The 27688-nt window shown below is 36.0% G+C and overlaps 1 long non-coding RNA gene across 1 annotated transcript in view; it reads right to left on the minus strand.

The window, feature by feature from the left end:
* Positions 1–21003, minus strand: part of LOC126964463 (uncharacterized) — a 147891-nt gene extending 126888 nt beyond the window's left edge. Inside the window, exon 1 of the long non-coding RNA XR_007729382.1 lies at positions 20303–21003. This is a non-coding gene — a long non-coding RNA (uncharacterized LOC126964463). The remainder of the gene's footprint in view (positions 1–20302) is intronic.
* Positions 21004–27688: the final 6685 nt, after the last annotated feature.

Raw genomic sequence — 27688 nt, forward strand, 5'->3', positions numbered from 1 at the left:
ATGCAGCATTTAAGTACATTTCAGAACTATTATACAAAATTAACATTAAAAAGTTTATCACTCAGAAAAATCAACTTTCATAATTTCAACAACTATCTTACAAATTTCGATCAGGTCACGTGTCCTGACGCGAGTTTAACATTTTATACCCATCTATCTACAGCAATTACCACTTAAGGGGCAATAAATGGCGCTAAACTTTGAATGGCAACTATGACAAATACTATCTCGACTCTAAAACGTGCTCTGAAAAGGTCACAAAACGTCGGGTTAAATAAAACAAACTTAGATAATCAATACGTCTAGACTCTACATAGAGCCTCTTGCTGCCTTGACAACCGATGAAAACAGCCCAGGTTTTTTACTTTAGTGTGCGTGACAAGCTACGTCTTACACTCGCAATATATACTATGTAAGTTTGTTTTAGTGTGCATGCGATGCTGATAATAGAGGTTAACAGTCAACCTCAATTTTCTTTGACGTTTTCAAAGTTGTCACAACCAAACCTAGACGTACAAATGGTCTAAGAATATAATTATAAAAATGTAAAAACAGTTAAAATTACACGTGCTTCAATCCCTTAAAAAGTATTTTATCTTAATCACGGGATTGCCAGCCTTTTAGGTACCATCTCGTATTGTCCCGGAAACACCACACAAGTAAGCTTAGATTTACCACAATTTAGTTATTCAATAGGAATAGAATATTATATTATTTTAGTGATGAACATTAATTTAATGTAAAAAACGTTTAAGAAACAAAAACCGATGTGATCGAATAAAAACTAAAGGCTGAAAAGGGCTCGAGGATGTTTTTACGCAAAAGACACGCACAGTACGAGATCTTTGATCTTTTTTTAAATAAATAAATGGTATTCGAATTTTTAAACCAAGGAGTTTTCAATTAAAAAGATTTTAATATGACAGGAACAGTGGAAATATTCCATTCCCGATACTTTTAGTGCAGCCCTCGTATACTACAAATCCCTACCAATATTATAAATGTGAATGTAAGTTTGTTTTGTTAGGCTTTCACGTATAAACCAACTAGTTGTTCTGTCAATAGAAAATGAAAAGGATTAATATTGTAGGTATTTGTGCAAACGACTTTTTATATTACCGCTATATAATTGGCCATTTTTTTAATATAAAAATGTATATAGTTTGCGGTCGTAAAGAGATACTTTAAGAGAACTTTTTTGTAGACTATTTAAGATACACAATTCTACCATACGTTATTTCGTTATATCTCAAACGGTTTATAGACAGCGTTTTCGTTGAAAGCTCCCAGTTGGCTTATTTTTTCTGATATCTCCAAGGAATTTCGATAAAACAAACAAAAATGTATAGAATACCTTAACAAATTATATACTAAAACCTTTCTCGAGAGTCACGCTATCCATTGGTGAAAACATTGTGAAGATAGGTGCAGTAGTTTTTGAGTGTATCGCGAACAGACAGACTAATAGACACGGCGGATGACTTTGTTTTATAATATGTAGTGATGAACCGATTTTGATGAATACAGAGATAGACTAGAGCTTGGAAAAAGACATAGGCTACCTTTAATTGCGAAAAAATAAATGGTATGGTTGAAATAGGGGATGGAAGTTTGTATGGGAATTCGTCATTTTCGTATTTAAGCACTTGATAAGTAGTAACATATAAACATTTTTCGAGGATATTTGAAATTTGTTCTAAATGGGGATGATATAGGATAGTAAAGATAGTAGGGAAATACTATTAAAGAGACTGTTCACAATGACAAGGGATATCCGCTGCATCATAGAAGAGCGTCACCAGTAGCGGAAAGAGCAGTTTGTATGTGTATCTGCAAAGTTTTTTTTTTATGAAAATAAGGGACGAGACGAGCAGTACATTCAGCTTATGGTAATTGACACGCCTTGCCCATTACAATGCAGTGCCGTTCAGGATTCGTGAAAAACCCCAAATATTCTGAGCGGCACTACAATTGCGCTCGTCACATTGAGACATAAGATGTTAAGTCTCATTTAGTTTTTTTTTTAGCCTAGTAATTTCACTAGCTACTGCGCACTTCAGATATAAACACACTAATGTTTACACATTACTGCTTCACGGCATAAATAGGCGCCGTAAAGTATCCTAAATATGAAAATGCTGCCCAAAGTAATCTATATTTATAAAAATCAATTGCCGTTCGTTAGTCTCGCTGAAACTCGAGAACGGCTGGGCCGATTTGGCTAATTTTAGTTTTAAATTAAATGTGGAAGTCCAGAGAAGGTTTAAAAGGTGAACAAATACTCGAAATTAAATAAAAACAACGATATTGATTTTCCTTTGATGTGGGGGACACATCAAAGAAAAATCAATATCGTGTCCCCCGTCGTTCAGAAATCAAGTTAAAATAATAGCTTAAAATAAATAACTAATTAGAATATTTATATATTTCCAACTTTCTCTGAAGGTAAAAAAAGAAATATAATTTTAGGTTACTATAGTAGGTAGATTAATACAGTTGTTAACTATCTATCAGATTAAACAAGATAAAAAATATAGTATAGAAAAAGCATTAAATTGATTAACATACTGTATCATAACTGTGTGTGTCTGTCAATATGAAATTGAAACCTTATAAATAGCGAGGTATTTCTGGAAAATTCTGTTTTGTAAGCAAGCAACATCATGTGTTATTGTCATTAATCGTAATAAAATAATAATAAAATTTCATTCATAGCGAGCATTTTTTTTTGTTTTAATAAAAAAAGGATTCCTTTTGTTTGTTTTAAGTTTATTTTATACAATAGTTTAGGTCTTTTATTTATCGATTGAGGCAGTATGAAGTCTGCCGGGTCAGCTAGTTAGTAGTAAGTATTCCATGCCGACAAAGTCGCGAGTAAAAGCTAGTACTACATATATATAATTGAATTCTCTGCATAAAGAATCCTGAAGTCCGAGTAAGTCGTTAGATCACACGGCAAATAACAATATTTAAATATAAGTGTCGGTATTTGAATTACAATGGTCTCACTTATGGTAATAGAACTTGAGCCTTCAGCTTCTAGTCTGCATGCTAATTGGCGATGGGAATACAGGACGTTCTCTTTGTATTCCTATATTATATGAAAGTGTCAAGTGCATATAGCTGAATGGGTTTCGAGTTAAAACCGCGAAACCGTGAAAATTAAGTTGTGACACTTGTAAGGGGGTATATATAGGTCAAACGGGTCGAAATTTCGAAATTAGATTAAAAGACCGTATTGCTGCATTTAGAAATAATCATTCCGAAAAATCACACTTCGCGAATCATTTAAATGACACCGATCACTCACTCGTAAACAATAATAATTTAAATATTTTATATTCATGTCAAAAAGGATCTTGCTTCAATGTGTTAGAGCAATTAGAAATAATAAAACACAAAAATAACATGTTTACATTGTTGAAAACCAAACAAATTGGTCCTTTCATCATTGTTACGTATCTCTTCCGGGGGTAATACGTCACAACAGCCGACCAATCACAGCGCGTCATTTTATGGGACGAGGGTATAAAAAAAACGGTTTTCGGCTTATTTAATTCAGTTTCGTGCAAGAGTTCGGCGAGTCAACATCTCCTGAGGATGCCTCGTGTAGAGGTGAAGCACGTGTCGAATTGTGTAAAGACAATATTGGCGAAATTAACACAAAATATTTGGATAATAATTGGTTTCCGCAAAGTAACGCCTACTTCAATAAATCATTTTTGTTCTACAAAGTTAAGAAGCCAATAAAGTTCAAGAGATATTCAAAATCAAATTTTGCTAATTAACAATTTTAACTAATTTAAAGACAAAAGCTATCACCCGTGTGAAAAAGTATGCCTCAGACCTGACACGAATGGGCGCAAGAAACTAAACGGGCTTCTTTTTTTTTCATAAAAATATGTTAATTATTTTTAAAATCTATACTATTAATATTATAAAGCTGCAGTGTTTGTTTGTTTGTTTGTTTGAACGCGCTAATCTCTGCTACTACTGGTCCGATTTGAATGATTCTTTCAGTGTTGGGTAGTCCATTTATCGAGGAAGGATATGTTTTTTTTTTTTTTCAAAATTAGGGATCCGTGATAAAATTGCTATTTTGTAACACAAGGTGTAAAATCGAAAACCTATTTTTGCGTGCGCTGCAAAAACTATTGACAATAGAACAAAATGATGTACAGGCTATAATATAGGCAATATTTAGTACTTATAAATTTATCGCGTGAATTATACTTTATATGGCAAAACAACGATTGCCAGCTCAGCTAGTAAGTTATAAAAGTTATCATTAAGAAAGTCATATATGTTATAGTAACCTTTACCACACAACCTATCTGATCCAATATCATGTGCGAAAGTGATACATACTGCAAAGAGCAGTAAGAAGCTAGTGCGCTCATGCACACACGCTCCAGTGACATAGATGATGATAGATAACGAAAAAAAGCAAAATTTTATAAACATTGGGCATATGGATACTTTAAAAAAACTGATGTATGTACCTTGCAGATTTGAATTTTTAATCCTCAGAGTTTCCCTGCGAAAGTGAATTAGAAATGGGGAGACAAATTATTCTAGGTTTTCCTTGACTTATGTACTAAACACTAATTCTATTCTAAATTTTAAGCTTCTCTGTCTGCTAGAATGATCGGTCAGTCAGTCAGTCAGTAAGTGACAAAATTAAGAAACTTTGAACAGTTATAATTCTTAAATCAGCGGTTCAAATTGACTCAAATTTGAAAAATACCGTGTTTTATACAATTTCTGCTCAGAGGAGAGGACTATGCTCGGAGTTTCCCTGCGACATCAAATCGGAAATGTGGAGATCCGTAGGAGAACCAAAGTCACCGACATATCCCAAATGATTGAAAATTGTCATTCGGCTGATATGAAAAAATACATGGAAAAGGCGTTATGTTCCCTCTGTATAATTTTCTTTCTCTCTCTCTCTCGATCTTATTTTCTATCTATCTAATCTATCTATCATATCCAAGGACGAGTAAAATAAGAAGGACTCCGTGTCACCTTACATAACAGTGAGACATCAAAACAAGCCGGTAAACGTGTAAATACATAGCCCCATGCATACACTTACACTAACACAAGCCGATCGGCCGGCAGTTTGCGTCGCAACAAAATATTTTAAAAATGCGTTGTTAAAAAGTGTAAAAACAATAATATAAAAGTATTTGTGGATATATGATTATTTAAGTGTGAAAAAATTGTGTATCTGGTATACCCCTAATGTTTTATTATTTATGCAATAATGCCGTTTAACCGTTGACCAATGTGTTTTCCGTTTTCGAATTCACATTTAGGTTCACTTATTCGACGCTTTATAAGGTTGGCAACGCTCCTGTCATTCCTCTGGTGTTCAAGACAGTATGGCCTGCGGTTATCACACAATAAGCTCACTTAGCTAATTACGATATAACGACAGAAGGACCCTTAAGTAGGGACGAAATAAATTGACCGACTTGGTATTACATGGATCTCACAACTTATTACGGTAGAAGAAATGAGTTGCGAGAGTTTTTGATGGCATCTCATTTCTTTTTGTAGAAAATCTAACTTTTTCCCTTCCCAGACTTTTGACTCTCGAAATTGCCACGTAAACTCGCCAAACAAACACTAACTGCATAAATAACTTTGTAATAGATAAATAATTAAACGATTAATAATAGTTTATGAGCTTACATAGTTATTTATGCAGGTAGTGTATCTAGATAACTGTACCGAAATTGCAAAATATTTTGGATGTCCCTTGGTTATTTACATTATATACTAGTCAAAACAAAATAAGGGCCACTTGATTTTTTTGGCCTCGCTAGCGTTAATTTATTTTTTATGCATTCTCAAGTAGCTGATAATTTATTGTGGTGTTACCTTATTTGTTTACACACTTTTTTTGAGCATCCCACCCGCATAATTGTTTAAAGTGGGTAGTTTTAGATAATTTATTGTAACCACTTGATTCTACCCGATTTTAAGACGGATTTCAACTCAGTCAAATTGACGATTCTCTCAGGAACACTGTTAGTTTCGTTTGACTAGTGGCTGAATTAACATTTTAAAAAAGTTATGCCGAGAATTCGAAGTCATATGGACTTGCCAACCGTAACTAGGGCTGTACATTGCTTCAAGAAGGCCATTCGCAGCGTTCTGTGGCGTTGCAGCTGGGTTTTTCCCGGCGAGTGATCCAGAATGCTTAGAATTGTTTTCAAGAGACTGGGAGACTAACCAGGAGACGGGGATCTGGCAGAGTTCGAGCAACTACAGCACAGGAGGAACGCTACGTGCGCTTGACTGCGCGTAGAGAACTATGTATAACAGCCCGTTCGTTACAAAACCGTTTGCAGCAGGCACAGTACACGTGTTAGTGATCAAACTATAAGAAATCGTTTACACGAGGACCAGCAGTTCTCGAGGAGAGTGTGGTGCGGATACCATTAACAAGTGCTTATCGTGCAAACCGATTACCATTCGCAAGGCAGCATCTGGCGTGGGATAAGAATAATTGGAGGACAGCATTGTTTACGGATGAGTGCAAAGTTAAAATTTTTAGTGATGACCGTCGCATTAGGATGTGGAGGCGTGAAGGTGAGCGATTTTCGGATGCTTGCATCCATAAAAGTGACAGATTTGGGGGCCCCAATGTTATGGTATGGGGAGGAATCTCTATGTCAGGCAGAACCGAGCTGGTAATTCTATACGAAGGCACAATAACAGCTCAACGTTACATCGAGGTGGTCATAAGACCCCATGTGGTCTCATATAAACAGAGAATCGGCGCAAGATTCCATCTGATGCACGATAATGCTCGCGCTCATACAGCTAGGGCCACCAGAGAAGCCCTAGAGGAGGCTGGTATACAGGTGTTGGCCTGGCCTACAAACAGTCCAGATCTAAATTCCATTGAACACATGTGGGATTTACTGAAACGCAGTGTTTGAAGCACAAACCAACCCGTGCACAATGAAAGACAACTAATAAACGTTCTGAAATCAAGCTGGGAACAAATTCCTTAAGAAACATTGGTACACCTGGTGGAGAGTGTACCTTCTAGGCTTCAAGAGTGCATTAGTAATCAAGGTGGCATACTAGATATTGAGGAAAGTCATAAATCAAGAAACATTTTATGTTTTTTTTTTCAGAATTTTTTTCCTCTTTATTTTTGCAAAAATGTTAATTTTTAGAAAAAGTGGAGAAAATTTCTTTTTTTAATGGAATGCATCATTATTTTATGCTGTCTACAATAAAAATCAATCAATTTATCCAATTGAATCATTAATCAACCTTTAAACCTCAAGAATTCATGAGAATACTGTAAAAACGTGGTGGCCCTTATTTTGTTTTATACATTACACGCTAAACACTAGTTGAAAGAATAAAATAATATATTCAAACAAAATAAGTCTTATAACTATACTTACAATACTATGACTACATAAAATTAAAACTATCATTACGTGGAAGCGTACCAAGAATACTGGCAGCATTTTCACGCTGGATAGCAAGGCTGATCCGTTGACCGAAATAGCTGCCAGCGCTTGGGTTTCCAGTAGCCTTATTGAGCCGCGAAGATAAGCCAAGTGTCTCGACACCAAACGACACAAAGATGTATGACTCAATAGTTATATAACACTAGTTGTATTCTAAATATGAAGCTTCTATGGCTGCTAGAAGTGCCTCATACTTTTGATAATCGTTCAGTCAGTCAGCCAGTGAGTGACAAAATTAAGAAACTTTGACTTGGTTAATTTTGTTAACTACTGGTTCAAATTGAATGAAATTTTAAAATTCAGGCTTCTTGTTTTATCCACAACGAAGTTATAGGGGGTCGAAATGACCTGAACTGCTTCGAGAAAAAGATGGTACGACCGTACCGCTTGTTTTTGCTAGACTTGGCAGTCAGATTACAGTTTCTTTTGCATTAGCAATAGCTACGTAACTGGTTTTTGCTTTACATTAACCCTATCAAGGTCCATTTTAATTATAATAACGTAAGGGTGAATTTAGATGAGTTAATAATATTGTTGGCCTATTTATACCTAGGCGTTCCTAGATTCATAGATATAATACATTGTTATGTAAAGGGTTAAAGAAATAGGGTCAAGTTTAAAGACGTAAAACTATATGCATATTGTATGTACTTATAAGTAAAAAGTTGAGGGATTTGTGTTTTTGTCAATAACAATAGCAATTTAATTAAAAATTAACGTTTGGTATGTTTCATCCATCATAATCATCATGTGCTTTCCGAAACCATTGATTAGATTGTGATAAAATTTTGATAGAGTGTTCTGTGGACGCCCGCGATAGTTACAGGCTCAAAAATCTATACAAATAAAAATCTAATATTTATATGTTTGTTTCATATGCGTTCCGAAACAATTGATCAGACATTGATGAAACTTTAATAGAGTATTCTGGGAAAGGACGCGACGCGGATGGTTCCTGGCCGAAATAGTCTATATACCTACGTATAAATTAAATTATTTATGACTTTTTTAAAACTAGATTATATCAATTAATTCAACGGAAGAATAATGTATGTCGTAGTCAAGAATGATGAGCAGAAAAAATAAGTACGAAGATGATTAGGTATTCGTCTTAACTCGGGTGTATACGCGTGCGGTGCGAGTGCGGGTGCGAGCGGGTGCCGGACGAGCGCCGAGCAGGCAGTCAGGGAAGAACTATCGAGCGAGGTGGTTGTGTCTAATGAGCATGCCGGGAACACCACGTTCTTATTACATAATCATACGGCTTTGTGAAGTGTAACTACAATTACGATTGCAACGTTTGTTGCTAAAAAATGATACCGTGTGATTGTAAGACTGTGTTTTACATGCTGTCGTGTTAAATGCCCACAGATAACCACGAAGATCCTGACCATGTGAGCGGCGTTGCTTTATCACATATGATTTTATTATTACTGAGTATGTCTAATTTCTAAATAAATAAGAGAGAGATTTGCAACACATTACTCAATTGCCCTATAGCTTCTTAGACAAAGAAGGCTACCCATATTATATATAGTAATTCTCGTCAACGCTATCCCGGGACATGTTGGCACGGCCGGTGTACGAAGCATGCCCTGTGCTGTCGTCTGCATAGGAATGAATACTGCTGATTTGCTGCATATGATTGATATGTAGAAGAAACATTGTAGGAGATAGATATCACGCAGCCTTGCAGGACTCCAGCGTTTATGGGTTTTAAATCGGAGCATGCACCGTTGATAACAACCTGATGCTCCAATCAGGCAAAAAGCTAGTGACCCATTCGCACAACCTCAGAACCTCTCGGGAAGCCAATAAGATGGCAGTTTCGCTATAAGTGCTTTATGCCACACCTGATCCAAGGCCTTTGCTATGTCCAAACTCACCGCCAACGCCAGCCAACAAGGGAGAGTCTTCGACTCAACCGCTTGCTCCCATTTATGGGTGAAGTATGCAATAAGATCACCAGCTGAGCCCACCCGACGATAACCGTACTGAAAGTCGCTGATGAGCTCCTCTAGGTATCCCAAGAGCGGTTCATAATCGACTCCATTACTTTGGAGAAAATCGAGGTATTGGCAATGGGGCGGTAGTTGGATGGATCCGAACGTACACCTTTCTTAGGGATCGGGTGCACTAAAGTTGTCTTCCATAATTTCGGGAAAATACTGGTAAGAACCGGCGCCAGTTCCGGAGCACATGTCCGCAGCATATAGGGGGAATGCCATCAGGCCCGCTCGATTTATGTCCAAGATGCAAAGCGCTTCAAACACGGCGCCGTGCCGGAATTTTACCACCTTCATGTATGACTCACACCGCGGAATATGCGGCTGTGGTGCACCTTGGTCATCATAGGCGAATTGAACGTGAAGATGGAGCCCAGTAGTTCAGCTTTCTCTTTTGCTTACTGGGCCAGCAAGTCATCGACCCTGTTCAGTGATGGAATGGCTGGCTGGCAGAAGTTTCCTTGGACAGCCTTGGCGAGTGACCCGAACGCACGAGTTCCCGAGGGCAGGCATGCAAGTCTCTCGCCAATTCTGCCGATGTGCTTCGACTTTGACTTCAGCATAACTCCTTTGAGGGATCTGGTGGCATCTTTACAGCAGGGATCTGCTCCAACACGGAAACTGTAGCCACTTGGATGTGCTCAAGAAGCCGATCAATCTCTGCATCATATCCTAGTACCGACCTAGAGTACTCTATTTTTAATCCGTGCTGCCACTTGTATCTTATTGCCTCTTGTATATATTTTATAAAAAATTATTATGTTCACAATTAACGACGATCGGTCCTGCGCTGCCCTCATCCAACCTATTCCGGCGATTTTGACCAGATCGTCGGTCCCTACTGCGTGTTCCGGTACGTGGTACCATTCGAGGACTTTTCTGCCCCACCAGCCATCTGAAAGTCGAACTTTTTGCCCTGCCCACTGCCACTTCAGTTTCGCAATCATTTGGGCAATGTCGGTGACTTTGGTTCTCCTACGGAATATTGTAATTCTTCTCTATCATGTATGGTCATTTTATTCATATCATTGAAAAGATCTGGTGGCCATATTTAGTGATCTACTTTCTTCTTCTTCTTTCATCAATTACTCTGTCAAAATGGACTTATTGAAAAAACCGGCCAAGTGCGAGTCGGACTCGCGTACGAAGGGTTCCATTCCATTCCATCTATAAAACAGCAAAAAAATCGTGTCTGTTGTATGGGAGCCCCTTAATTATTTATTTCATTCTGTTTTGTTATAGTGAAAACAGAAATATCAAATCATTTATGAAAATTTCAACTGTCTCACTATCAGGCTTAATTAGATTCAGCCTGGTGATAGACGGACAGACAGATAGCGGAGTCTTAGTAACAGGGTTCCGTTCTTACCCTTTGGATACGGCAACCTAAAAACTAGAAATAGTATAATATAATATAATATATAACATTCTAAATCATCAATCAAAATCCTTAGCGATTATTCGTATATTCAATCTGATTTTTATATAAGAATCTGAAACATTGTATCATTTGAAATGAAAAAACAAATTTAGAAAATCTATCCAAATACGACAGTTCCGAAGATCTGAAGTAACAAACATAAAAAAACACGATTTGATAATGTCCTCCTTTTTCAAAGTCGATTAAAGAGAAAATATCAAATGCACCAAATGCTTTCAAACAAAAAAATAATCATCAAAATCGGTTCACCCAGTCGAAAGTTCTGAGGTATCAAACATAAAAAAAATACACCGACGAATTGAGAACCTGCTCCTTTTTTGAAGTCTGTTAAAAACACGATTTGATAGTGTCCTCCTTTGTCAAAGTCGATTAAAGAGAAAATAGATTTTAGGAGGAAGTCATAAGCCGATACACTGTTTTACGATAAGATATAATGAGACCAGTACTGATTATTGCAAGCACAAAATTGATCGTCACCACCATTATACGCTCGTCACCATGAGAGAGTAAACAATCACTACCCCAATACTATCACAAGTTGCAGCGCCCTTCAAACCAGTATACAAGTCTTCGATAATTTATACGTCTAGATAAACTCGAAAAAATAGAAAGATAGCGGCGAACTGTTAGCCTCAATTTAGCCAAAAAAGTACACTTAAGAAAAGTGATTGCGGTGTAAGACGTAGCTGCCATGCACACCAAAGTAATAAAGTTGGCCTGTTGTCATTTTACCGGTGGGAGGCTCCTTTACACAGGATGCCGCAGTTTGCCCAGTAATTTCACTTAATTAAGGTGACGAGCGCAAATGCAGTGCTGCTCAGAATTTTTGGTTTTTTGAAGAATCCTGAGCGGCACTGCATTGTAATAATAATAATAATAATATTGACACACTTCTTACACAAATTATCTTGCCCCAAGTTAAGCATATATAACCTGTGTTATGGGTTACAAGACAATGGTATATTTAATACAATATATTTACTTAAACATACATAAATACCTTTAAACATCCATGACTCGGAAACAAACATCCATATTCATCATATAAATGCTTGCACCTACCGGGATTCGAAACCGTAATGAATCAGATGAACGTCCTACTCGTCTCGTCCCTTATTGTAAAAAAAAGGGCATCGCCCTTGAAACCAATATACAAATCTTAGATAGACTCTAAGGCTGTAAAAGCATTGAAGAAAATAGCGGCGAATAGTTAGGCTCTATTTTCAGCCACAAGCGTACACTTAAAAACGTGACTGCGGTGTTTCGAGTGTAGCGTACGTCCGTACGTACGCTACGTCTTACACACACACTACGTCCGTACGTAGTGTAACCTCTAGACCTATAAATTATCTACGATATAAATAGTGCTTTTACTCTACTGCTTGAAGTCAGACGAAGTCATGTCATGTGAATCTATCTTAGTCATAATTCTGTTCAAATCACAAGAAACCTGACATCATTAAATTCCCATCGAATTGGCCAAGGCCGCTATCTTAACCGTAGCTAACTTTTTGGAAGAAGCTGATGTCCTTCACAAGTCTCCAAACCAGATCCAATGCATAATGCTGAGCACCCTGAAACAAGTTCAACGAACAGGTTTGACCTTGCCAACCCTTTCTTGAAGGTCTTTCCCATGCTTAAATATGCTGTTAGGGTGAATTTTAATAAGATAAGAGTATCATTTGACTATTGGCTCATCGGGTTTATCTAGGCGTTCCTATTAATAGATTCTTCTATATTTTACATAGAATAGTAGCAGGGAGATTCCTTGCTATGAGAAGGGTCTTTGTATGTATTACTATTCAAAAGATGACGTTTCAGATAGAAAAACTTGCAACGTCATAAAAAAGTAATTAAGAGTTCATGACACATCTTATATCAAGAAGCAATATTGGCCTATCATAGTTGTGGCATGATTTGAATTATTATGAATCACAACACGATGTAAGCCGTCAGAAAATCACATGCTTTCCGCAGACATAGCAATATATGTCGATGACAGTATTGTTCCGGACCAACACTGCACATACAGTTACTTCTTTTGCTATTACAGAGATAGGTGTGGTACTGCCTTGCACGAACATTGCTTAAACACCTAGTTCTTTTGATAGAAATGGTCATAATGGTAGAACAATTACGGACGAAACCGGCTCATACAGTTACTGTTTCTGCTACTACAGAAATACCCGTGAAAGCAGTACTACCCAGGGAGATCACTGCTCATACAGTTAATTTTTCTGCTACTAAAGAAACACTTGTGTAAGTAGTACTACCTAGGAATATCACTGCTCATACAGTTACTTCTTCTGCTACTAAAGAAACACTTGTGTAAGTAGTACTACCCAGGAAGATCACTGCTCATACAGTTACTTCTTCTGCTGCTACAGAAATACCCGTGATGGCAGTACTATCCAGGAAGATCACTGCTCATACAGTTACTTCTTCTGCTACTACAGAAACACTTGTGTAAGTAGTAATACCCATGAAAATCACTGCTCACACAGTTACTTCTTCTCCTGCTACAGAAATACCCGTGATAGCAGTACTACCCAGGAAGATCACTGCTCATAAAGTTACTTCTTCTGCTACTACAGAAACACTTGTGTTAGTAGTACTACCCAGGAAGATCACTGCTCACACAGTTACTTCTTCTCCTGCTACAGAAATACCCGTGATGGCAGTACTACCCAGGAAGATCACTGCTCATACAGTTACTTCTTCTGCTGCTACAGAAATACCCGTGATTGCAGTACTACCCAGGAAGATCACTGCTCATTCAGTTACTTCTTCTGCTACTATAGAAACACTTGTGTTAGTAGTACTACCCAGGAAGATCACTGCTCACACAGTTACTTCTTCTCCTGCTACAGAAATACCCGTGATGGCAGTACTACCCAGGAAGATCACTGCTCATACAGTTACTTCTTCTGCTACTACAGAAATAGGTGTGTTGACAGTACTACCCAGAAAGATCACTGCTCATACAGTTACTTCTTCTGCTACTACAGAAACACTTGTGTTAGTAGTACTACCCAGGAAGATCACTGCTCACACAGTTACTTCTTCTCCTGCTACAGAAATACCCGTGATGGCAGTACTACCCAGGAAGATCACTGCTCATACAGTTACTTCTTCTGCTGCTACAGAAATACCCGTGATTGCAGTACTACCCAGGAAGATCACTGCTCATTCAGTTACTTCTTCTGCTACTATAGAAACACTTGTGTTAGTTGTACTACCCAGGAAGATCACTGCTCATACAGTTACTTCTTCTCCTGCTACAGAAATACCCGTGATGGCAGTACTACCCAGGAAGATCACTGCTCATACAGTTACTTCTTCTGCTACTACAGAAATAGGTGTGTTGACAGTACTACCCAGAAAGATCACTGCGCATATAGTTACTTTTTTTGCTACTACAGAAATAGGTGTGACTCATCAGTCTAAGTCAAGATGTTAATTCTCATTTGCCCAGTAATCTCACTAGCTGCGGCACCCTTCAGACCGAAACACAATAATATACATTAATGCTTCACGGCAGAAATAGACACCGTTGAGGTAACCATAATCTAGCCGGCATCCTGTGCATAGGAGTCTCCCACATTAAGATGACATAATGAAATATCACTGTGATTATTACACTATGCGAGCTTCAAAAGAATTCGAAAGGTTCAACCAATTTTTATTTATTTATCTTAAAGATTGGACCTATTCTTACGGCACTTTAAATGGCAGATAGCTTATTTTCTAAGGCTCTATAACTCTTTGAGCTGATTTGAGCTTTTCTCCACGTAAAACAAAGCTGTGGAATGAGATTCCTTGTGCGGTGTTTCTAGGACGATACGACAAGGGTACCTTCAAAAAAAGCGCTTTTACCATTCTAAAATGCTGGCAACGCTCCTGTATTAACTCTAGAGTTGCAAGACATTGTGGGCGGCGGTGATCACTTAACATCAGGTGACCAATACGCTCGTTTGTCATCCAGTTCCATAAAAAAATAGCATATGAATGTGTCAGTTATGTTATGACTTACGAAAGGCTTATGATAGGTTTCCAAATTTCGTTACATAAGTGCAATACAATTATAGATATATGATTAAATATAGTGAAAACGTTGAAAGAGTGCTACTCAGAAACAGTTTTTTTTAAGTGAAACTTCTTTAGAATTCGTTGTGATTTGAAACTCGATGAAACGAAAAAGCGAGACGATAGAGGCGCTGTTGCCAGCTATTATTTATAAAACTATTATTTTGGCCGCCGCGCCAAATTATGTTTCCAACAATATGGATATACTATCCGAGGTTCTCGAGGGTGCAGATAACGAATTTGGCATCATTTTTTAAATCCAAGATGGCCGCCGCGCAAATTTATGAATAATTATTTTTGGGCTATAAGTATGCATGATGGTTATAATGATAACCCTGATGCCAAGCAACTAAAAGTCATCTTTCGGAAATTGTTGTGCATGGAAGTACATGGAAGAAAAATCTTTGAAATCAGGAAACTGTGTGGTAAAAATCACGAACATGAAACACCAGAAAACATCATATTTTGATGTGTTCTTCTTCACTGCATTATATTACTGCTCCAAATTCACTGATGATGCAATTGACAATCAAAGTGACTGTTATATTATAGACTAGCTGACCCGGCAAACTTTGTTTGGCCATATAAATTATTTTCAGAGTAAGACCGTTTCTTGGACATTGCAACATAACTTTAATTTTCTAAAATAAACGTAGCCTAAGTAACTCCTTATTGCATCAGCTATCTGCCAATAAAAGTCCCGTCAAAATCGGTCCAGCCATTTCAGAGATTATCCGGAACAAACAGACAGACAGACTGACAAAAATTGTAAAAAAATGAAAAAAAAAAAATATTGAATTAGGCGTTACTTTGCGGAAATCCATAATTACACAAATGATTTAAGTTTTCTTTAGTGTTAATTCCGCCAATATTTGTTTTTAAAACAATTCGACACGTGTTTCGCCTCTACACGAGGCATCCTCAGGACGTGTTGTTACGCCAAAATCGGCGAGATTTTGGCGAGACAACACGTCCGCTCGTGCCCGATTTTGGCGTAACAACACTTAAATAATTTGTGTAAAAAATGATATTTTGTTGTGTATACATTCATATAATGTAAGTTGAGGAAAATGAAGGCATAATGTCTCGTTTAGGACTGATCATAATCAAGCTTTCGAATAAATATAGCAAATAGTTAGATATATAGCTGGTTTTGTGGTGAGATCTCTATGTCACTATTTAAAATACATGAAAATGTGAATAGTAAATTTGAGTGCCACAATTTAGTGAGCTCACTAGATGGAGGTGGAATAATATATGCCTCAAGCGACGTATATGACGTTTGTAGAGCTGCAGAATTTGTAATATTATTTATCTACATTAAAATATGTAAAAAAAAGTAAACCATTCATTTATCCTGATACTCTATCGGCCGTTTTCAATAACATATCTATCCATAATTTAACATACTAGAGGTAGACAAATCTATCCTTTTACGCTTACTTCCATTTCAATAACCTATCGACATAACTATAATATGACATAACTATGGATAGATAAGATCTTGTCATTAAACGGTGATAGCATATATCCACAATTAGAGATACGTTAAAAAATATAAAAAATAGGTTATTGAAAACGGCCGTAAAATACATCTCAATCGCCCGTGGCCTACCCCTGATTAAAAATACTCATTGAAAAGTATTGAAATTGATGAAATTTGAATTGTTTCCAATAATCCTAATTCTTTTTTTTTTTAATTTATAAATAGACAGTTGACATGAAGCGACTGTTTATTTTTCTAAATACTTTTCAATGAGTATTTTTAATCAGGATCTTTTCAGAATTTTCACTTTTTTCTGTTTTCATTTTTCCCGATATCGTCCACATGGGTGCTACAAGCTGCAAAAATACTATTCCTGTTGAAAGATTAGCTAACGCACACATTTTCAGATCAAAATTGGTCACGCATTATCAAGCTGGCAGGTCAGCATCTATACGATAGTATGTTCTAACGACCTTACAAATACACTTATAATAATGTTATACCTGAGAATAAACCAATAATATGCAAATGTTGACTATATCTCAGACAAAACTGTTAATACAATGAATTATTCTGAAGATTTCGGAATGTCAGGCAGCCTTGCAAAAAAGCGCGGGAAACGTTATACGTCCGAATAAACCAATCATAAGCAAAATGTGTATTTGAAAACATTTTACATATTCTTGGTTTATGCTCAGATTTTTTTATGAAAATAAGGGACGAGACGAGCAGGACGTTCAGATGATGGTAATTGACACGCCCTAACCATTACAATGCAGTGCCGCTCAGAATTTTTGAAAAACCCAAAAATTCTGAGCGGCACTACAATTGCGCTCGTCATCTTGAGACATAAGATGTTAAGTCTCATTTGCCCAGTAATTTCACTAGCTACAGCGCCTTTCAGACCGAAACACAGTTATGTTTACACATTACTGCTTCACGGCAGAAATAAGTGCCGTTATGGTACCCATAATCTAGCCGGCTTCTTGTGCAAAAGAGCCTCCCACTAGTTTCTTATATAACTTTATACCAAGTTTATTTGTAAGGACGTTAGTCCGAACACCTACTGTAAATCATATCACACTCTACAATATATATTTATTATGATTATCTTTAGCAATTACTAATGTACAACATTCTAATATTATAAATAACGCAAAAAGATTACTGGGAAAGTTTGTTGAAAGTGGTGGTGACATATTGACGCCAAAATAATTATGAAAGGGTTAGTTTTGAGAAAAAAAGTTACTAAAAATTGTTCAGAGAAGAGTATCTACGAAAAACAGAAGAACTTGCGTGGAAAGCAAGAGAAGGCAGGATTGTGGTCCAGCCGATCTGATAATCAAGACAGCAAGCGTCGCAAATATGTCGGTCTCAGTGAGTCTTACATCTTTGTGCCGTTTGGTGTCGAGACACTTGACCCGTGGGGCCCAGACACGCGGAGAATGTACAAAGTACTATCTACGCGCCTCAAAACAGCTACTGGAAACCCAAGCGCTGGCAGCTATTTCGATCAACGGACCAGTCTTGCTATCCAACGCGGAAATGCTGCCAGTATTCTTAGTACGCTTCCACGTAATGATAGTTTTAATTTTATGTAGTCGTAGTATTGTAAATATTGTTATAAGATTTGTTTTGTTTGAATAAATATGTACAATTCAAGTTCTAATATTTTTATTCAGAATAGGATTTAAAATCACTTATTGAACGTCAAAAACTACCACCTATTTGAAAATATATGACTCAGACCTGACAAGAACGGGTCGAAGAAACTCAGCGGTCTTCTACTTTTCTTATATAAAATTTTGTTACAATCAAACTTATTATGTAATACCCTGAGGGCGATCGCTCCATTCCCAAGCTGTGGTATCATTTAAAAAGTCATTTATGTTATAGTAACATTTACCACATAAACGTCTTTTAACAATACATTTGAATTTTTCAATAGAATTGTTTTTTTTTATGACAATAAGGGACGAGAAGAGCAGGACGTTTATGTGATGGTAATTGATACGCTCTGCCCATTACAATGCAGTGCCGCTCATGATTATTGAAAAACCCGAAAAAAAACTACAATTGCGCTCGTCACCTTGAGACATAAGATGTTTACAGTCTCATTTGCCCAGTAATTTTACTAGCTACAGCGCCCTTCAGAAGCATTAACGCTCACGAATTACTTACTGCTTCACGACAGAAATAGGGGCCGTTGTAGTTCCCATAATCTAGCCGGCATCCTGTACAAAGGAGCCTCCCACTGTTAGTTGTTTCGAAAATTTTCATCATGTTGTAAGAGAATATACATTGCCTAAATAAGACTCTACTAACTCGACTTAGCCGAAGTAGGCATGGCAAGTTTTTGTTGGCTCCTGGTGTCAACGATAGATATGTTATATGAGATCGTATGTATGTCTGTATATGTTTTTATAAAGGTTTTTTTTGTTTTTTTTCATGGCTAGTTCTTGCTTTACCTTTTTTATGATAATAAAAGACGAGACGAGCAGGACGTTCAGCTGATGGTAATTGATACGCCCTGCCCATAACAATGCAGTGCCGCTCAAGACTCTTGAAAATCCAAAAATTCTGAACGGCACCACAATTGCGCTAGTCACCTTGAGACATAAGAAGTTAAGTCTCATTTGCCTAGTAGTTTCACTAGCTACGGCGCCCTTCTGACCGAGACACAGTAATGCTTCCACATTACTGCTTCACGCCAGAAATAGGCACCGTTTTGATACCCATACTAGATTATGGGTACCTCCGACTGGTAAAATAGTGCTAAAACAGTAATAGTTTTAAACACCAACAAATTTTTACACTGGTGATAAAGAATAAAAAACCAACAGAACAACATAACGCTTGTACTATTAAAATACTATCTAGGCCTAGAATTTAATTATTTTAATCAATGCGCAGCAAAAAACCCTAGCCATAAGGGAACTAACTAATGCTTAAGAGTGGTTTAAAGTGGCGAAATACATAAAAGCTTTTTGATTTTGACTTTTTTTACTTTTAAATGTTTTGTATTTTACCAACGAAAGTTTTAAGGTCATAAAGTAGGTAATTGCCTATTTTTATTTGCATCACAATTTGATATATCAAAAAATTTTGTAAATGAAATTAATATAAAATATACTTACAAACGATACATACTTGATAAGTATATTTTTGGAGATATTTTGTAGATCAGTGTGTTTTTATTTATGGTGTATATTGGTCGTCAATAGTAAGGTTTATTAATTTATAGTATAAATACGTTTTATTTATGGTATATTTTCAAAATAAATTTCGAATATATCCCTACCTATTGGTGCTTTTCCGTAAAACTAACTAGAGATGCCTAGCTAAAATAAAAGCCTAAAATTGAATAGTCGTCTTTTTTTTCATATCTCTCACAGTATTTTTTTTAATAATTTAATACTAATTTAAAGTATTATTTATATTTGGTTAAAAAAATAAGTTAAGCATTATTTAATAATTCTTTCTAAGCAATATGAAAGCGTTCTCTAATTGGTAATTTTCTCTACAAAAGTAGAGTTTTAAGAATATATCTGGAACGAGTTTAAGGACTATTAATTATAATATATTTTTTTAAATTAAATAAATAGTACTGTAATTCATCATAAATTAAATGAAACCAGGTTTAAATTGCGATACTTTTTTTAAATATGCTAATTTTTAAAAGAGAGTTAAATTCTTCCCGTTTATCCCATAAAATAATCAATAAATGCTACAATTATTATAATATATGTCTTGTTTTATAGAAAATTAATGTTTTACTTACCAATAAATGTGTTTATTTCCAGAAAAATCCACAAACAAAGAATCCACAGGACATTTACTTCCACAGTCAAAGTCCGAAAACCACACCACCGCGGAATATATCGAAATTATTAGTTTCACTGTCCAATTTCGAAAAAAAATCACTTCAATCGTATAATTAAGGATCCACACTATTTATTTGTACCATTAAAAAAATAGGCCTATAAGAATCTTATTGGATGAAATACTGTGAAAGTTCTTGCAAAATTTTCGCGAATTCGCGCGTTCGCCGCTCATTTAGGCCTAGCGATAAATGGCCAACGAAGCGCGGGCGCCTGTTTACCAACCACGTGAACTTTTACTGAATTTCCGATAAAAAAAAGACTGATTATCGAATAAGAAACCTCTGATAACTATTTAAGAACACTAGAGAACCGATAAAAAAACAATTTTCACTCGAAATCAATAGCGCGAACTCATTTAAAACTAAATATTCATTTTACAGTCGAATACCGCGAAAATACAAATAAAAAAATAAAAATAATGGGAATGACCGGAGTGTTTCGGGGATTGCTTCGTCTAGCCGGCTGTTTGAAATTGGAATGGTATTGCAAGATGGCGATGCTTTTTTAAGAGCAAAGGAAGGGATGTTTTTGGAGGGTGCTAAATAGGGTGGTATAGAATATTTTCTGTTTGTGAATTCGAAACAGTGGTGTACGGGCGAGTTCCGACAGCCAAATGGCGGTCAAACACGTCGTTCGGATAACCTTGTTTCAACAAACTCACACCTATTTATTACTATTAGGTATGGAAGAATAGATACCTAAAAGTATCAATTTAAAAATACCTACCCTTTTTAAACTAATAATTTGTAAAATTTTCTGCTCTGAATTAATTCTATTGGAATCTAGCTAAATTGTTTCTTGATGTGCAAAGATACCTACTACTTAGGAATTATTATTGAATTTCAGATTATAATTTACTTTGTTAAAAATATATATTATTAAGCTGGCATCCCATGGTGATATTGTTACCAATATATATATATAGCAATAACTTACATAATTGACAAAAAAAATACAATCAACTATTTTTTCACAAATCAAGGAATCTCAAACATACAATTTCGTTTTGAAAGATGAAGTTAGATAAAAAAAATTTAAACAAATATGTATATATGCTTTCCAATTATTTAATTACAAGATATTTTAGAAGATTTCAAAATTTACTTTTGAATTTACATTCTTAGCATCTAATTCATTCCGCTTTATAATATAAAGTAGCTTTACAATAACAATTACACAGTTTATTTTAAATTTATAACTAAAATGTTTCAAAATCTTTCTTTGCCCACCTATGCGAATAAGGTTAGTTATATTTATGTCATTTAAGGAGCTATACGTTTATAACAGCATTCTGTAGAAAAATTCCAAGTGAATTTTAATAAGCTGTACCTATAAAAAGGCTGATATATACATTATGCATGGTAAAAACTAGGTAATACCTACATGTAAATTGCATAGTACCTACAGAGAGAAGACATATGATTATTTTATATTTATTTGTACCCCTTTCTCAGTTTCTTGTGCCCCAAAAGAGCTGGGGCATTTCTCTTGTTTTTACCCGTTTTTATAGCTTCACCTGTAATGTTTGTAACCGACTCATTTGGGCACGATTTTGACCCACTTTAAACGGCCAGATATCATTCAAAGTTCGTAGATTTATCGAGGCCCTTGGAGGATTTTTGTTAATTTAAATAATTTTCATCTTTCGTTTTTCTATTTTTTAGTTCGGCTTTCAATAAAAAGCGTGTTTTCTACTTTTTTAAACTATTTTTTGTATATCAATAATTATAGTACAACGTATGAATATATTTTAGAATTTAAATTTGGAATTCTTAACCGATTTAAGCAATTCTTTCACCTCCAGAAAGCTGGATTATCAGGCTGCATTTAAAAAAATTGAGGTACAGCATAAAGTTACCTGAAATTGTAATGATGTTATCTAAGGTATCCAAAATGTGCTTCAATTAGTCGATGTCATCATAGCGCATGCGCATTGATAGCTCCTAACTACATAAAATAGGATAAGTATAACCTGTGGTATAACTGTATTTTCATTATTATCAAATGATAAATATAATAATTATTATTATATGGGTTGAAACACTGGACATTTTAAATAGATTTTTTATTTCCTTTAAATGATGGTATAATATTATAATCTTAATATATATAAATTACGGGACACGTTGTTTGTCCGCGATGGACTCCTAAACTAATGAACGGATTTTATTTCGATTTGGGACCCATAATTATTTTTATTTTCAATATAAGTTTTGTATGGACATATTTTCTAATAGAGAATTTACTGACGCACGGTTTTACAGTTCCGCTGTGAAACAATTTCATTATAACAACAGGGAGCATTTTTGATGAAATAATTCTTGATGTTGTAAATGTTTTGAAATATTATTGGCAAACTCCGATAAAACAGTATTTTTTTATTATCTACAGAACAACGTCTGTCGGGTCAGCTAGTATAATATATATAATATTTTTTTGTTAAACCGTCCAAGTTGGGAATAAATTGAACACGCCATAAATTATAAATATTCCAAGAGTTCCGGAAGATTGAAATTTTTGTGGTCTTATTGATTGTTTTTTTTTTTTGGTTAAAAAACATCTGAATTGGTTTTTGAGATATGTGCATAAACCACACCCTTCTTTTTTGCAGTAAGTATATTGTTTATTACTTTTGGAATTTTCAAAAATATTATTGACAATATTCTATATGTTCATAAGCACATAAAGGAATTTGCTAGAAACTGCGACAATCATAATGTTAATACGAGGAATGAACATAAACTTGTTATGCCTACTACTCGGTTAAGTCGAGTTAGTAAGTCTTTTATTGGGTGATGTAAATGCTTTTACAACATGATTCCACAAACTGTAAAAAAAACAAATGTGTTACGAAATTTAAAATTTAAAAAAGCTTTGTGTGGTAAGGGTTATTAAAACATAAATGATTTTCTTAATGATACCACGGACTGGGAATGGATTGGACACCCTCAGGCTCTATAATAACGCATTTTTAATATATGATATTACGGTATATAAATAATATGGTTACAATAACCATATTTTTCAAAAAAATTAAAAAAAAGCAATCTGAGGTTCTTGGGCCCGTTCTTCTCAGGTGTGAGCCACACTATTTCAATTGGTTTGTAGTTTTTACGTTCAATAAGTGATTTTAAATCCTATTTTGTAAAAAAAAAAATAATTTGAATTGGTGGACGGAACTCTTTTTTCAAAAATCTATAGCAGCATTTCATATTTTTTTCCGACCGTTGAAAAATGTTGACTAAAAAGCACTTAGGTTATTAGTTATATCAATAGCATTACCATGAATAGTAAAAAAGTTTTTCACAACAAAATACTGACTTCATAAAAATTTAAGTGTATTTTGAGACAAGGTAAACTAGGTATAAAATAAAAATATACTCTACGACATTTTGAATGTGGTGGTCATTAATTATTGACACTCTACAGGCTGAACCATTTATTGTTATTTAATAAGTAAGTATTAACCGTAGTAATTTTTATGTTTAACTTGGCACCAACTTAAAAATGATATAGAGAAAATTTATCATTTAATTCTTACTTACTTTGTTTTAAGTTACTTCCAGTTCTTTTTTAAATTAAATTGGTTCATTTAGTTACTTTGTTTTAAAATACGTTTTAAATAATGAATTGGATTTTTTAATGTGAATTTTAATGCTGTGTTTTTTTTCATCATAATACCATCCGAAAGACCTCACAAAGTCCTCCCCCAAAGAACGATCCACAACGATCGGTCCTGCACTGACCTCATCCAACGTATTTCGGCAATCTTGACCAGATCGTCAGTTCATCTTGTGGGGAGCCTACCAACACTGCGTCTTCCGGTATGTGGTCGCTATTCGAGGACTTTTGCTGCCTCAACAATGGCCAAATTTTTATTTTTCATTATTTTACTTTTGCGTCTCATGACACAATTTTCAAAAGCCTATGTCCCAAAACACTGTTTGAGTCAAAAGTGTCGATGCTTGTCTTCCGGCATCAGATCAGTTAAATGTAGTGGTAGAGTTAGTAATGATTAGGTTGGGTTGCACCCTATTAGCTAAACAGGAAAGCTGGCTTTAACAAAGACTGCGGAATGTGTTGCCCCATCGTATTCCTTGGCATGCCGGCTAGATTATGGGTACCACAACGGCGCCTATTTCTGCAGTGAAGCAGTAATGTGTAAGCATTACTGTGTTTCGGTCTTAAGGGCGCCGTAGCTAATGAAATTAATGGGCAAATAAGACTTAACATCTTATGTCTCAATCTGACGAGCGCAGTTGTAGTGCCACTTAGAATTTTTAGGCTTTTCAAGAATCCTGAGCGGCACTGCATTGTAATGGGCAGGGCGTATCAATTACCATCAGCTGAACGTCCTGCTTGTCTCGTCCCTTATTGTCACAAAAAAAACAGCGGAGACTGGACGGTTACGGTTAACAGTTAAAGTTATGACGTCATCTAAAAATTTTCAAATGGTGCAACACATTTTTTGCTTAAGCGGTACTTAAGCATGTTTGTTATTGCTAAAGTTAGTTGGTGCAACCCAATCTTTGTATCAGTGTACTATTTTCATTCTTTCTTCAAGCGCTTCACCACTAATAGAGGTAAGCTGTCGGCTCAGTGAACTTCATCCTTTTTTGTGCCAAGTCAGGTCGTCCACTCATTCAATACCGGTCCGTTCCCGGATGTTTCGAAGACATGATTTCTATCTACGTCCAGCACGTCGTTTTTTTTGACCTCATTAAAGGTTGTAACAAATCTTTCATGTGACATGATCCAGATATGCGTCTTTTCCTCGTTTGCCGACAGTTCACGGTTTCTACCGATGCGCAGATGTAAAGCTCTGTTCAAACTGAGGCTAATAAAAAAAAACTGAGGTGAAAAACGCGCGAGATTGTTTGATCTCACAATGCATGATGTTTCTCCACTGAACAACTAAAAATGACACGCGGGAAGTCGCGTCAGTTTGAGAGGCTAAGAGAGCGAGCGAATTACTCTAAAACTCGTCCCGCGTCCAGCGCGTTTTTCGCCTCAGTTTGAACAGAGCTTTACTCTTCATTCAAAACTTTCAGGCTCCAGCTAATTCATAATATTATCCCGTATCACCACATCTCTAAATCTACTTAATACTTCTGCCTATTTGCTTTCACAGTCCTTGATAAGACATGAGCTAGATAGGTGCCTCATGATTTGACTGATCTGCAGAAAGAAGCATGTGTTGCCTTATATAATATTGGATCGAATTGTGACATGCGATGAAAAGTGGATTCTTTATGATAACCGTAAGCAAAAAATTCAATGGCTGACCCCAGGTCAAACGCCGCAGCAGTTTCCTAAAGCAAAGCTTACCAATAAAAAGGTTATGGTAACTGTTTCGTAAAAGCTAATGGTAAGAGCGCCATCTAGCGAGGAAAACATAATAGCGCTCTTTCGACGCCATACAAATCGTGATTAAATTTTATGCCGGCTAGAATATGGGTACCAAAACGGCGCCTATTATTGTCGTGAAGCAGTAATATGTAAGTATTATTGTTTCGGTCTGAAGGGCGCCGTAACTAGTGTAACTAGTAATTACTGGGCAAACGAGACTTAACATCTTATGTATCAAGGTGACGAGCGCAATTTTAGTTCCGCTCAAAATTTTTGGGTTTTTCAAGAATCCTGAGCGGCACTACATTCTAATGGGCACTGAGCAGGGAGTATCAATTACCATCACCTGAACGTCCAGCTCGTCTCGTTCTTTATTTTCATAAAAAAAAGCTATCTTCGCAGTATCGGACGAATTAATCTAACATTAATTCATGTCTCGCGCGGCTCAAACACGTTCAATTTATCGTAAGAGAATACATCGACTCAAACCTGTCATAGTAAATTAATGTTTGGTGTTGAAGCTTCCTCCGTCCTCGATTTATATACGTTGTTAAAACACATCATAGACAACCTAACTTCTCTATAACGTATTTTGTTGTTACAAACTTCTTTATTATATATAAAAGGTTTACTGTCAGTACCTACTGGTACTTACAGTTAAGAGAAGTATCTCTTTAGGTGCGTAAAGGTAGGTTTGGTTGGTTTAAACGCTTTCGTGATGGAAACTTTGATTTGAAGAACGACCCACGAGGAAGACACACAGGTAAATAACAATGAATTGAAAGAGATGGTGGAAGGCGATCTGAGCCGAACTACCCAGGAATTAGTGCCATGGTTTAACGTTAAATGACTAACAATATTGACTCATTTGTGTCAAATCAATTAAATAAAAAAATATGATAAATGGGTGCCTCATAATTTGACAGATCAGCAGAAACAAACGCGTGTTGAATTTGTAGGGCCTTGTTGAATCGATACAGAAATGAAGGAATATTGGATAGAATTGTGATATGTGATTAAAGGTAATGGTAACTGTCTCAGCATGGTGATATTGCTATTGCTATTGCTTTCTCCGATCTGGTCAAGCAATAACGGCAGATGTCTACTGTGCCGAACTCCGAACAATGATAGCAAAGCTAACAGTGAAACAGGCCCGACATGAATCGATCTTCACGATTATTGCTCCAAGATAACGCGAGACCACATGCATACAGAAACTGCAATTAGGAACCATTCGTCACCCTCCGTATTCGCCAGACCTCGCTCCAACGGACTAGCATTTTTTTTCGTTATTTGGACAATTTTCTATGTGATAAAAAGTTTTCTTTTCAGGAGGCAGTATAAAATTATTTCACACAGTTTGTAGAATCTAGATCACCACAGTTCTATCGCAAAGGCATAAATGACCTTCCTATTAGATGGCAAAAAAAAATGTATTTAAATTTTATATATATTAATAGAGCCGACCCTCCCTTCACATGAATGTTATGTAATAATAAATTACTTATTCATAGATTGCATTAAGTTCTCTACTATGGTACGCTCGAAATAAAAAAAAACATTAACATATTTGTATGCACCCTTGGTGAGCAATCTACTATACTACTATTGGCTTAGTCTATATATTAATTTTTATCAAGTGAACAAATCTTATAACTATATTTACAATACTACGACTACATAAAATTAAAACTATCATTACGTGGAAGCGTACCAAGAATACTGGCAGCATTACTGCGTTGGATAGCAAGGCTGATCCGTTGACCGAAATAGCTGCCAGCACTTGCGTTTCCAGTAGCCTTATTGAGGCACGGGCCAAGTGTCTCGACACCAAACGGCACAAAGATGTATGATTCACTGAGACCAACATATTTGCGACGAAGCTGTGTTCGGCAGTCGAAGCAGCAGCCTCAGCACCAACTGACGTAACCTGG

This window comes from Leptidea sinapis, chromosome 5, assembly GCF_905404315.1.
Source record: "Leptidea sinapis chromosome 5, ilLepSina1.1, whole genome shotgun sequence".
In the NCBI taxonomy this organism is placed as follows: domain Eukaryota; kingdom Metazoa; phylum Arthropoda; class Insecta; order Lepidoptera; family Pieridae; genus Leptidea; species Leptidea sinapis.